General features: G+C 44.6%; 1 non-coding gene across 1 annotated transcript; it reads right to left on the bottom strand.

Annotated features, from left to right (window-relative positions):
* Positions 1-9,109: 9,109 nt before the first annotated feature.
* Positions 9,110-9,241, bottom strand: LOC120099496 (small nucleolar RNA SNORA17). The gene has a single exon (XR_015647233.1). It is a non-coding gene; the product is annotated as a small nucleolar RNA SNORA17 (small nucleolar RNA).
* Positions 9,242-10,151: the final 910 nt, after the last annotated feature.

Below are 10,151 nucleotides of genomic sequence, written 5' to 3'. Positions count from 1 at the left end.
CAGCCTGCCTTTTATCTGGGTTGCCACAGGAAGGCATCACATTCTATTTCAAATAGCCTGAGCCACAAAAATCCATTTCAGGTGTGCTCAGACGCTTATCTTTTAGTTGATTCCAGGTCCAGTCAAGTTGACATCTCAAATTTATCATCATGTCCTATTTCCCTCAACAGTGTGTTAGTCACAAAAAGCAAGGAGAATTCTTTCAGAGGGGACCCCAGGCCATGCCACGTGTGTATTTAACAGTTTCAGGGACTCTCACCTTACTTGGAGTGAAGACCCATTGTGTTTCACCCTCCTTTCTTGCCTGCTGTGCTGATATACCCTTGTCACTCTGCTTCAGCCCAAGGTCATTTGTTGTTTCTCTTTTCTCTCTTCTCTTCTCCCTTTTCTTTTTGTCTTCCTCCCTCCTCTCTCTCTCCCTCCATCTTTCCCTCTACCCTTCCTTCCTTCCTTCCTCCCTCCCTCCCTTCCTTCCTCCCTTCCTTCTTTCCTTCCTTCCTTTCTGAGATAGGGGTTTTCTGTGGAGCTCTGGCCATCCTGAAACTCTCTAGCCTCCAGCTCAGAGAGTTACTGCCACTGCCTCTGCCTCTGCCTTTTGAGGGCTGGGATTAAAGGCATGAACCACCCCTGCCCAGCAGCCCATCTGCTGTTTCTTGAGGACTCTGTTGACTATATATTTGTTTCTTCTGCTTGGAACAGTGTCCCACCTCCACGTAGATTAAGCACATAAGGCACCAAAATGCATTGATTTAAATGTATTAGTGGTAAACTCAAGAGTCACCAATAAGGTCAGTGTGGCATTAAGAAATCAAAGCACTTTCTCTTGGGCTACTTTGATCCAGAGCAAGTCTAGATTTGACTTCTCTACTTCTCTTTCCTTGTCTTTTGCCTCTCCTTACCTTATGTTTTCTGGATTCCCTGTAATGTATGTGTTGTATGAGTCTGAGTCTGTGCTCCTATGCCTGCCTGAATCCTGTCTGTCTTGTCTATGTCTGCCCCTAGTGAAAGGATTTTGCTCTGTTTTTATTGAGTATCCCAGAAAGGATCACATCAGGAAGTAATCAGGGATATTTTACAGAAATCTCTAACAGAGTTTTTACAAGGTATTAAGTTATTTAGTCCACTTTGTTCTGGAATACTAAGGAAAGCAAATATTCATTGCAAACACCACCATATCCCTAGTACTTACAATGCATATGGATACTTATCGTATAACGTTGCTTTCAATGTATTTGCTGTATTCAACATTTGCTGTCATAAAACACACACACACACACACACACACACACACACACACACAAGCTCACACCTCACACACTTCCGTACTCTGGGTCAGGCACATAGTAGAGGACCTTATTTAAGATTACATTAAATTGTGCATTACTTTAGGTTGTAACAGTGGGTTGCATGGGAAATGCAAGGCAAGAAGATTGGTTGTTACATTGTTCTCTTAAAGGCAGGTAAACAAAACACAAAACAGGCCTGGTTCAGAGTAGGACAAAAGTTTTAAGTCTTAAGTGACTTCATGGTGTATTATTAGATAGGTCTGGCAAAAGCTCTAGTCTCTTAACATGTAAGAGATATTTTCATAAATGTGTTATCATATTCTTATAGTTGCAAATCTCGCCCCTCACTGACCTTAGGACTCTGCTTAAGGCCCACCACATCCAGAGTCTTACTTGATGTTTTCATCTATGAGAGAATACCTTCCCACCTTAACTCATCTATGCTCCTCAGTGCTACTGCCCAAGTCCTTGGCACTCCCTACTTTTCTAGGAGATTGAGTTTCAACGGAGTGGCTGAATGAAGATAAATTATGCCTTTCACATATGTCTTGTGTCTTTTTTCATCATCAAAAATGAAAGAGACAAGATGCATGGGGACTTCTGCTTCCTGGGGGCTTGCAAGGTCTGCATTGGAGTGATCTTTCTGAATTAACCAGCTTATTAATTTTTTAGCAGAAGTGCCTCCATTTATGTGATGTGGTCCATTGTGCTCTTAATCTAACTCATTAGGGATTGCTCAGTATGCATTCACATAATGACCTTAGAAGAAATTCTTTCAAATTTCCATGTGGCATCCCAGAGGATTAAAATCAAACCTTGAAGCTCACAGGGAATGCTCCCTAGCTTTGCGATCTCTCAGGCCCTCAGAGTCAGTTTGGTGATTAATGATTCCAATTCATAAGATTCCAGGAACTGAGATCGATTCAAGTGATGGAATGTTCCGTGAGAGAGCAATGGCTCTTTTTACTTCCCTTGTGTAACATTGTGGAAATTCAAGTGACTGCTTTCAGATATCACTGCTTTCCTCTTGCTTATTCTTTTTTTTTTATTAACTTGAGTATTTCTTATTTACATTTCGAGAGTTATTCCCTTTCCCGGTTTACGGGCCAACATCCCCCTAACCCCTCCCCTCCCCTTCTTTATGGGTGTTCCCCTCCCCATCCTCCCCCCATTGCCGCCCTCCCCCCAACAATCACGTTCACTGGGGGTTCTTTTTTTATTAACTTGAGTATTTCTTTTTTTTTTAATTTTTTTTATTAACTTGAGTATTTCTTATATACATTTCGAGTGTTATTCCCTTTCCCGGTTTCCGGGCAAACATCCCCCTCCCCCCTCCCCTTCCTTATGGGTGTTCCCTTCCCAACCCTCCCCCCATTGCCGCCCTCCCCCCACCAGTCTAGTTCACTGGGGGTTCAGTCTTAGCAGGACCCAGGGCTTCCCCTTCCACTGGTGCTCTTACTAGGATATTCATTGCTACCTATGGGGTCAGAGTCCAGGGTCAGTCCATGTATAGTCTTTAGGTAGTGGCTTAGTCCCTGGAAGCTCTGGTTGCTTGACATTGTTGTACATATGGGGTCTCGAGCCCCTTCAAGCTCTTCCAGTTCTTTCTCTGATTCCTTCAACGGGGGACCTATTCTCAGTTCAGTGGTTTGCTGCTGGCATTCGCCTCTGTATTTGCTGTATTCTGGCTGTGTCTCTCAGGAGCGATCTACATCCGGCTCCTGTCGGTCTGCACTTCTTTGCTTCATCCATCTTGTCTAATTGGGTGGCTGTATATGTATGGGCCACATGTGGGGCAGGCTCTGAATGGGTGTTCCTTCAGTCTCTGTTTTAATCTTTGCCTCTCCCTTCCCTGCCAAGGGTATTCTTTTTCCTCATTTAAAGAAGGAGTGAAGCATTCACATTTTGATCATCCGTCTTGAGTTTCGTTTGTTCTAGGGATCTAGGGTAATTCAAGCATTTGGGCTAATAGCCACTTATCAATGAGTGCATACCATGTATGTCTTTCTGTGATTGGGTTAGCTCACTCAGGATGATATTTTCCAGTTCCAACCATTTGCCTACGAATTTCATAAACTCGTTGTTTTTGATAGCTGAGTAATATTCCATTGTGTAGATGTACCACATTTTCTGTATCCATTCCTCTGTTGAAGGGCATCTGGGTTCTTTCCAGCTTCTGGCTATTATAAATAAGGCTGCAATGAACATAGTGGAGCACGTGTCTTTTTTATATGTTGGGGCATCTTTTGGGTATATGCCCAAGAGAGGTATAGCTGGATCCTCAGGCAGTTCAATGTCCAATTTTCTGAGGAACCTCCAGACTGATTTCCAGAATGGTTTTACCAGTCTGCAATCCCACCAACAATGGAGGAGTGTTCCTCTTTCTCCACATCCTCGCCAGCATCTGCTGTCACCTGAGTTTTTGATCTTAGCCATTCTCACTGGTGTGAGGTGAAATCTCAGGGTTGTTTTGATTTGCATTTCCCTTATGACTAAAGATGTTGAACATTTCTTTAGGTGTTTCTCAGCCATTCGGCATTCCTCAGCTGTGAATTCTTTGTTTAGCTCTGAGCCCCATTTTTTAATAGGGTTATTTGTTTCCCTGCGCTCTAACTTCTTGAGTTCTTTGTATATTTTGGATATAAGGCCTCTATCTGTTGTAGGATTGGTAAAGATCTTTTCCCAATCTGTTGGTTGCCGTTTTGTCCTAACCACAGTGTCCTTTGCCTTACAGAAGCTTTGCAGTTTTATGAGATCCCATTTGTCGATTCTTGATCTTAGAGCATAAGCCATTGGTGTTTTGTTCAGGAAATTTTTTCCAGTGCCCATGTGTTCCAGATGCTTCCCTAGTTTTTCTTCTATTAGTTTGAGTGTGTCTGGTTTGATGTGGAGGTCCTTGATCCACTTGGACTTAAGCTTTGTACAGGGTGATAAGCATGGATCGATCTGCATTCTTCTACATGTTGCCCTCCAGTTGAACCAGCACCATTTGCTGAAAATGCTATCTTTTTTCCATTGGATGGTTTTGGCTCCTTTGTCAAAAATCAAGTGACCATAGGTGTGTGGGTTCATTTCTGGGTCTTCAATTCTATTCCATTGGTCTATCTGTCTGTCTCTGCACCAATACCATGCAGTTTTTATCACTATTGCTCTGTAATACTGCTTGAGTTCAAGGATAGTGATTCCCCATGAAGTCCTTTTATTGTTGAGGATAGCTTTAGCTATCCTGGGTTTTTTGTTATTCCAGATGAATTTGCAAATTGTTCTGTCTAACTCTTTGAAGAATTGGATTGGTATTTTGATGGGGATTGCATTGAATCTGTAGATTGCTTTTGGTAAAATGGCCATTTTTACTATATTAATCCTGCCAATCCATGAGCATGGGAGATCTTTCCATCTTCTGAGGTCTTCTTCAATTTCTTTCCTCAGTGTCTTGAAGTTCTTATTGTAAGATCTTTTACTTGCTTGGTTAAAGTCACACCGAGGTACTTCATATTATTTGGGTCTATTATGAAGGGTGTCGTTTCCCTAATTTCTTTCTCGGCTTGTTTCTCTTTTGTATAGAGGAAGGCAACTGATTTATTTGAGTTAATTTTATACCCAGCCACTTTGCTGAAGTTGTTTATCAGCTTTAGTAGTTCTCTGGTGGAACTTTTGGGATCACTTAAATATACTATCATGTCATCTGCAAATAGTGATATTTTGACCTCTTCTTTTCCGATCTGTATCCCTTTGATCTCCTTTTGTTGTCTGATTGCTCTGGCTAGAACTTCAAGAACTATATTGAATAAGTAGGGAGAGAGTGGGCAGCCTTGTCTAGTCCCTGATTTTAGTGGGATTGCTTCAAGTTTCTCTCCATTTAGTTTAATGTTAGCAACTGGTTTGCTGTATATGGCTTTTACTATGTTTAGGTATGGGCCTTGAATTCCTATTCTTTCCAGGACTTTTATCATGAAGGGGTGTTGAATTTTGTCAAATGCTTTCTCAGCATCTAATGAAATGATCATGTGGTTCTGTTCTTTCAGTTTGTTTATATAATGGATCACGTTGATGGTTTTCCATATATTAAACCATCCCTGCATGCCTGGGATGAAGCCTACTTGATCATGGTGGATGATTGTTTTGATGTGCTCTTGAATTCGGTTTGCCAGAATTTTATTGAGTATTTTTGCGTCGATATTCATCAGGGAAATTGGTCTGAAGTTCTCTTTCTTTGTTGTGTCTTTGTGTAGTTTAGGTATAAGAGTAATTGTGGCTTCATAGAAGGAATTCGGTAGGGCTCCATCTGTTTCAATTTTGTGGAATAGTTTGGATAATATTGGTATTTGAGTATTTCTTATATACATTTCGAGTGTTATTCCCTTTCCCGGTTTCTGGGCAAACATCCCCCTCCCCCCTCCCCTTCCTTATGGGTGTTCCCCTCCCAACCCTCCCCCCATTGCCGCCCTCCCCCCCACAGTCTAGTTCACTGGGGGTTCAGTCTTAGCAGGACCCAGGGCTTCCCCTTCCACTGGTGCTCTTACTAGGATATTCATTGCTACCTATGAGGTCAGAGTCCAGAGTCAGTCCATGTATAGTCTTTAGGTAGTGGCTTAGTCCCTGCAAGCTCTGGTTGGTTGGCATTGTTGTACATATGGGGTCTCGAGCCCCTTCAAGCTCTTCCAGTTCTTTCTCTGATTCCTTCAACGGGGGTCCTATTCTCAGTTCAGTGGTTTGCTGCTGGCATTCGCCTCTGTATTTGCTGTATTCTGGCTGTGTCTCTCAGGAGCGATCTACATCCGGCTCCTGTCGGTCTGCACTTCTTTGCTTCATCCATCTTGTCTAATTGGGTGGCTGTATATGTATGGGCCACATGTGGGGCAGGCTCTGAATGGGTGTTCCTTCAGTCTCTGTTTTAATCCTTGCCTCTCCCTTCCCTGCCAAGGGTATTCTTGTTCCCCTTTTAAAGAAGGAGTGAAGCATTCACATTTTGATCATCCGTCTTGAGTTTCGTTTGTTCTAGGGATCTAGGGTAATTCAAGCATTTGGGCTAATAGCCACTTATCAATGTCACTGGGGGTTCTTGATGGAGAGAAAGAATCAGGCCTCAAGTACAGCCTCAGTTCGAGGAACGGGTTACTACTTGTTGAATCACTGATCAAGGTGGTTCCAAGAACCCTCCCCAAACACATCCCAGGCTGGTGTCAAGGCTATTGGTTGCTCTCAACAACCTGATGTTAAGGACCTATCGCTGAAGACAACATTTAAAGCATCAAATATAGGAAAAGCTGAGCTGGTACCCAGCTAAAAGCTTTAACCCTGGTAAGTAGTGTTCATGGTGCTGGTGTGCGCTCTGCGAACTATCAGTGGAGGAAGCTAATCATCAATATCACCTGGCTCCAAATCTGCAACTTTCAACAATGACCTGCTTGCAGGATATACTGGTGGAATAGTGGCACAAATGTTACGAGAATAACAACCACTTTTTTGATTAGATTTAAGGCCCACTGGAGAGATGGAACCCACATCTGATACTGTTAATGTGGCTAAGAACATGAGACATAAGGTCATGGGCCTGTGGGAAAAGTCATTATTGTTCTGCTAAAGGAACACAGCGATAAAATGATTCCTGATCACATAATGCTATACCCATAGATCTGTGCCTCACTCAACTCACATCAGAGAAACGTCTTCTTGTAGTAGTTAATAGTTAACACCGAGACCCACAAATGGACCCCGTGCTGAGAGTGAGAGACTTTGAAACATTCTGCTCTAAATGGGATTTCCTCTGTAAACTTTGCTGCTCAGGGATTAGGGGGCTGTGTAGAAGAGAATGTGGAAAGGTTTTAAAAAAACAGGTGATGGATGAATCCACGGAAACAGTGTCTTCCTGACGCAACAGGTCTGATGAACATTGGTATCATAAAGACTATAGAAACATACACAGGACCTGCATAGGTTCAATACATAAAGGGTCCCAGCCTTAATCAAGCAGCTACCTGCAAATGATACTCTTTGGTAAAGAAAAATTAGTTTTCTTCAGTGAAGTTGCACTGGGTACATTAACCACACTTTAGGGCCGGTGTTATGTCCAGGAATAGTTGGCCCATACAAAACAAACTTGTTTTTTTGGTGTGTGCTTTCTGTTTTGTTTTATTTTGTCATTTTCCCAAGTTTTTTAAAAAACACTTTGTATTGGATCTTTGTGAATTTCATATCATGCACCTGAATCCCTTTCACCTCCCCTTCCCCTCATACACATCTTCCACCCTTACAACTTGCCCTCCTGACATAGGAAAAAATCTCGTCCTGGAAACTGTAGTGTATCACAGTACACCCTTTTGTCCACCAGTCTTTACTTGCAAATGTTCACTGCAATGTCTCGATCTGGTATGAGGTTTCTGACTTCTTCTACTCTACCAGTACTGGAACCTCACTGGGATTCCTCTGGGATATCCTGTTGGTGCCCTGTGTCATGGAGATCCTGTAGTTTTGGATCTGCAGGACCAGTCCCTTCACGTATTCCAGCAGTTTATCGAAGTGGTAGCTGTTGAGGTGGACCAATTTAAAGCCTGAGAGATATCTCACCAGCTGGTCAGCCCACCAGCTCCCCTACTCTCATGCCCTGGGGGCTACTCACCAGTAACCCTCCCCCTGTGTTGCAGCAGGTGAGGGACATAGCCAGTTCTCTGCTCTCATGACCCTAGGGCCAGCTCTCCCACCTGCTATAGGTGGCTCGGGAGGGGCTGGGGGGCGGGAGGAGATTTCTCCTTTGTCAGTGTTACTGCACAACAGACTCCTGTGTTCACTCCCTCGGTTCTGGTTCACCTGCAACCCCTATGTCCAGGGCCAGTTTTACTGTGCTGCCCAGGAGAGGTGCAAGCCCTGCTCTCCCATGTGAGGTGAGGATTGGGGCCAGGTCTCTCTCCTGCTCTCATGACCCCCAAGGCCAGCTCTCCCATTTGCTATAGGTGGCAAGGGCTGAGGGGGGCATCTTTCCCTTGCCCATGTCACTCATTGCACAGTAGACAAGGTGCAGCAGTGGCTTTCTTGCACTCTATCCTTGAAACCGACTTGTCTGCTCCCCTGCCACCAGGGTTAGCTCTGCTATGCTGCCCAGGAGAGGTACAGGGTCCCTCTCCTGAGTGCTGTAGCTGGTGAGGGGCAGGCCAGGTCTCTCACCTGAATCAGGTGGCCAGGGGTGAAGGGAGAGGGGACAAGGAGGGTATTTTGTCTATGCCACAGCACAGGAGACAAGTAGCAGGGCCAGCTCTCCCATGCTCATACCCTTGGAGCCGGCTCACCCACAACTCCTCCAATGTGTGGCCTGATCTCCTGAGCATTGCAGCTGGCTATGAGCAGGATCAGCTCACCTGCTCTCTTGCCCCTGGGACCAAGTGTTTCTCAATGCCCAGGCAATGGGTGAGGCCAGTTCTGCAGAGCCCTAAGACATCAGCATGTTCCCAGCAGCAGTCCAGACCAGAGATGTCCGCCTGGATTTGATGGTAACAGATTCCCTGCTATTGCAGGGCTATGGAATCAGATGTGGTCCCCAGTGGCAGCACAGGCCAGGACCCCATCATGTGGTCCCGAGCGGCATCACTGGCCACTCATATCAAGCTATTGCTCATTGCCCTCAGCTCTCCAGTTCTGCCTCTCTTTATTGTGCCCACATCCTTCTGTTTCTCCCTCTCTTCCATTTCTCCACCACTTACCCAGGGTCTCTGAGTATCTGGGGGTTGTCTCAGGAGTGGTCTCAGAAGTACTATGCCCTGCTTGTGCATTATGGTACCAGGCAGGGGTCATCTGAGGCATGGTCCGCCCCACTCAGGCCTACATGTCCCTGGATTAGGCTACTAATCATTCAGATGTTCACAGGTGAGAACACTCAGAGTAGACATAAGGTCTCCCCTTTCTGCCACCTATGGACACACAAGTGACACAGCAACCACACTTACAATGCCTCTAGGGACAGGCATTTTGTCATCTCTTTGGATGGTACTAAAATTATCTATCTATCTATCTATCTATCTATCTATCTATCTATCTATCTATCTATCTATTTATTATTCTCTCATATATCCTGACTTGTTTCCCTTCCCCTTACCCCAGTCTCTTTCCCCCACCTCCAATTTCACCCCAGTAAATGACTCCTCCTCCATTTTCTTTCAGAAAAGGGCAGTCATCCCAGGGATATCAACCAAACATGGCATGTCAAGCTACAATAAGACTAGGTAACTCCCCTCATATTCAACCTGGAAGAGGTAAACCATTAGGATAAAAAGAGTTCCAAAAGCAGGCAAAAGAGTCAGAGACAGCACCTACTCTCACTGTTAGGAGCCCCACAAGAAGACTAAACTATACAGCTATAACATAGATGTAGAAAGCCTAGGTTAGACCCATGGGGGCTCTCAGATTGTCTATGTGAGCTCCTATGAACCCAGGTTAGTTGATTCTGTGGGGTTTTATTCGTGGTGTCCTTGACCCCTCTGTTTCCTATGACTCTTCTTCTCCCTCTTCTGCAGGATTCTCAAGATCTGCCTAATGTCTGGCTGTGGGTCATTGCATCTGTTTCCTTCAGTTGTTGTATGAAGCTTCTCTGATGACAACTGGGCTAGGCTTCAGTCTTTGAGTATAGCAGAATGCCATTAGGGATCATTTCATTGAGACCTTTTTTTTGCCAGTTAGTTCTGTCCTTGGTCTCTGGGCTATCCAGCACCTGGGTCCTGGCCCTCCAGGCAGTGTCAGGGATGGGCTCCCTCTCATGGCATGGGTCTCAACCTAGACCATTCATTGGTTGGCCACTCTCATAGTTTCTGGACCACTTTTACCCTGGCACATCTTTTAGGCAGGACAAGTTGTAAGTCAAAGGTTTTGTGGCTAGGT

This window comes from Rattus norvegicus, chromosome X (assembly GCF_021556685.1).
Source record: "Rattus norvegicus strain SHRSP/BbbUtx chromosome X, alternate assembly SHRSP_T2T, whole genome shotgun sequence".
In the NCBI taxonomy this organism is placed as follows: domain Eukaryota; kingdom Metazoa; phylum Chordata; class Mammalia; order Rodentia; family Muridae; genus Rattus; species Rattus norvegicus.
The sequence above is the reverse complement of the archived record's forward strand: the minus strand, read 5'-3'. Positions and strand labels throughout refer to the sequence as shown.